We start from the raw sequence: 4,357 nt of genomic DNA on the forward strand, positions 1-4,357 counted from the left end.
CAAGGACCTACTGACATGCCCCGCCAATCCCATTCTGATTGAGCGCCTTAGTCCCCTTCTTCACACCCTCAACCTTGTTTCTGTCGTTTCGTAGAGTCTGCTTCTCCTCCCCGCTGCTCTTGCACGAAAAGCTATCTTCCTCTTTCCCTTTTCCAGTAATCGCCCGCCCTCCCCTTCTTCCACACCCCTCCCCTCCTCTCCAGATCACTGCTTACGTGTTCCATCTCGTGACAAAGCTAGCCACGCTTTAGAGGGACGGGAACGAAAAATGGAAGAAGGAAGAGAAGACGGAGCCGGGACATAGGAGAAGATTGTGGGGATGGAGGGTATGGAGGAAGGAGCGAGGAATGCGGTTAGGGGGCCCTGCTTATTATCCATACAGAGCGAAATGTCGCCCGATTTCAATTTTGTCTACTCAGTGATCGATTTGAAGAGACTTTGACTCCTGATTCTGTGTATTTCCTTTTCCCTGTCCCCTGAAAGACATTACTTTAAGTGTCGCTAGTTCTTTGGCCCATTGACGCCGTCATCCATTCATATCATTTTCCAGTAATTAAGACGTGGATGATTGGCCATTTTGTGAAAGATTCTACAATAATTAAGACAAGAGACTTAAAATGGCATCGTATAACACATCTTTGAGTGCCTCAACCCTCTACGGGAGTAGAATGTTGTTTTTGGAGCAAGTTCTTGGCGTTGTCATTCCAAACACGCCCTGCCCTAGTCCTGTAAATTGGAACTCCTTTTCAACTTCCATTTTATTTTCTGTCTTGTGCGTCTGTTTCGTTGCACTTCCTTCCCATCCTCGAAGCCTGCTTCGCGTTCCTCATAGACTCTCCCTTAACCCTCCCCCTTTACTTGGGTTTTCAACTTTCTTCGTTCTTCGATCCAATTCTGACCTTCATGACATGATCCCAGTCCCAACATTTGGCTTGACTACGGACGTTTAGGAATCCATACAGTCAAAGTGTACTGGATGGATGTTAACGAGCTCGTTTTACAAGACGACATGCTTGTAAGGAAATGTATCAATTCAGCAAGACTGGCATTCCTCCGGAATTACCTCAGGTGTAGGGTAACTGTACTACCCAAAAAACGATGAGACTTGTGGTACGCGTAGCTAAGGGAAAAGCGCTTTCAAAATTAGAGCTTCACCATTTACGGCAAGGCTAGCCAATGTCAATGTCCCGGCGTCCCACGTCGACGCGATTCTGTGCAAGACGACGACATAGACGCAGGGTATCGAATTATTGAAAGGTGTATTCTTGCCCTCCACAGTTACAAACAGGAGCCCATCGGCCACAGAGGGTAAAGCTGTTGAAGATACAGATCGCGAAATGATTAGACAAAGACAATTTGTAAGGCTGTATCAGTGAACTTCTAGTTTGCTCAACAATGGCAAGATAATTACCTGGATCGTCCAGATAAAAGCCACATCTATCTACTAGGGCCTGAGAACGACAGATAACGACGTTCTTCCAAACAAACGAACGAACAAAGAGCTGGAGACGACATGCTCGTAATTGCCTCTAGAGGCCGTCTTTCTGTCCTTGTCCATTCTATCTGGAATATTACTTCTTTGGTGGATGGGTAGAGAAACGCTCAATATCATAGAAGTTGCGTAATCTGCTCGGATGATTGCTCTTTAAAGCCACTCCGATCGTGGATACATTCTCTCGAAATCATAAGGCAGAAGGAACACATCAACGCAGAGAAGACAGATTTGCCAATCTTGCATGTCTTTCCTGTGAACGACACCAAAAAAGATTAAAAAAATCCCAAATGATATATTTTTCTCGATTCTCGCCTGCATCTACCCGACAGGACAAGACAAGCTAGGGTTGGGCCTTAGGAGCAAAGACTAGTCTATCCACAGTAGACAGCGGTGTCCGCAGTGAGGCATATTTCCTGTAAATTGTCGAGCCGAACTATTTCATTATGAGGATTTTGACAGTAGAGTAGATATTTGAGATGAAAGGCTATGAAGATCTGGCTACATCTATTTTCGGGATGGATTTTGGCAATCGTTTCTTCCAACTTGTGAAAATAGACGTGGTAGGAGACTCGCTGGTGCTCCGGGATCGTAGCAATCAATGTGAATCTAGATCCCTTACAACTTCGATGCCTTGAAAGTCTATAGTGAAAAAGGTCTAGGTCGTTGGAGCTTCTTCCGCCATTCGCCGAAACTCGTGGCGTTGAATCCAAATATAGATTTTTCTATTCAAGCTCTCAAACCTCCCGAGATTCACCGAAACTCCGGGCGTTGAATTTCTAATTACTGTGATTTCTACCGAGACTCTTTCAAACTCTCGAGCTCCCAGAAGTGCAAAAAATCTGACAATGTCCCTCACAGCTGGTATTAAAAGTATTTTCACCTCATAGACCTACACGAATGTTTTTCGCCCGCTGAAGGTTCCACAGGTATACATGCATTGAAACGTCGTAAGTAAAAAGTAGTAGGAGGAGTGGTTCAGAAGAATCTAACACACTTCGGTCGTGTGGACGACTTGACTCTCGATCCGGGTAAAGATTCGGTTGCGAGAGCAAACTACGAATATTCACCTCTCCTCACCCTCTCTCGGGAAAGCAACCTTGAGATGCTCTTATAAAGGAACGAATCTGTTTATAGCTGTTTTGGGGACCTCTCCCAGCCGTGAGACATCTTTGTGTACTTATTTCTCTGCAAATGCGAAACCTTAATAAAGATTGCTTAACGTGCTCTACATGCCAGTAGATATTATATATGGAACGTGTGCGAGATTCCCATTACTGCTGGTAATCGTAAAGCTGATGCTAGGCTAGATATTGTCTTTGGTTTTACTTTCAACAAACCTTGATATCAGAATATACGGCTATCGCTTGGTACCGCTTATCAGATCTTTTGAGAGTGTGCACCATACCTTGTATGCATATTGAGATATTGCCATAATATCAGTCACAATCTTGCGAACCGGCATATGAATCCTTCTGATGCATTCTGTCGACCCTCTGACTATTTCAACTTGCTTGTATCCTTACTTGTTCGCATGCACATGCACCATCATCACCCATCTAAGCCTAGAATAATCTCCTCCTCAACTCACAATTTTCTGGAAGAAACACATAGCTATTTGAGCATGCATCTTCCGTTGAGCATCTGCTACCTCTTGCTAGTGGGAGTCTGTAACATCTTGAACGCAGCTTCCCAAGAATGTCCACGCCTTGCCATGAAAGCCAAGACTCGTCCAAACTCCAGACGTGGGATCTTGGCCGGGTCAGGAAATGTCAAGATCTCCGTCACACTTCGCGCCAAGGACCCTGTGAATGGTTTGGAATTCAAGATGCTGCTGCCGAGGGGAATGACCGTGGAGCGCACAGCGACTCGTCCGCATTTGAAACTTTTCACGTCACCTGAGATTGTTGAGAACTTCGACGGAACGACAGCACTTTACTGGTTACGAGTTGACTTAGATAGGTCCAAAAAGCGTCGCTTCATGGCCAAGGTCCAGATTGATAAATGCGCTTCTGAGACTCTAGCCGTAGATGCGACTGCTTATCTCGTGAATGCAACAAACATTTCCTGTACGACACCCTTACCTAGCCCGGCATTGGTACACGTACGTTATCGAAGTCTCAAGCAATCCGCCACTTGTGCTCCGACCGCAGCCCCCTCTGTGAACCCCGCGGAACCATTTGTTCTGTTTGCAGAAGGACAGAGATTCTCGACAAATGGTCGACTAGCGCCATTCGATGATCGTCGACTCTCCCTGCCCTCACGATTAAAACACCGCTATGGGCTCACTCCTTCGTTGGATGTCGCATATCGTCAGGTTCAAACAATCAGCACACCGGAAGATTGTTTTAAATACTGCTCGCTAATCAGGGCGCAAATTGCGCCTTTCTTATTTAATTGGAATAATGGCGCTGGGGAGTGCTATTGCTGTATGGGAGTATGCACTCCTTTTGTGTTTGACCCTGCATTCGACACATACGAAGTAGTTTTACCTGCGACCCTGACACCTACGATCGCACCGTCAAGTCCCTTGGTGTTACCCACACCTAATCCAAGCACCTCTCCTACCACATACGAAGGTGTTGTTCCTGCAACCCTGGCACCTACGGTCGCCACCACAAGTCCTGTTGTCTCACCCACATCTAGTCCGAGTACTTCTCCTACCACAGCTTTCATCCCCACAATGACTCCTACCGCTGGCCCAACCGCTTATACGTCTACGACACCTCCTAGTCCACAACCCACACCAGCCCCGACCGTCATACCTACGATGCACCAGACGGACGCTCCAACGAAGGCTCCAACAGCACTGACGATAGCTCGCATCGACAGCCTGACCCTCGCCTCGGATGAAGATGAATTGTC

The sequence above is a fragment of the Nannochloropsis gaditana genome, assembly GCF_000240725.1.
Source record: "Nannochloropsis gaditana CCMP526 unplaced genomic scaffold scaffold579, whole genome shotgun sequence".
Classification (NCBI taxonomy): domain Eukaryota; class Eustigmatophyceae; order Eustigmatales; family Monodopsidaceae; genus Microchloropsis; species Microchloropsis gaditana.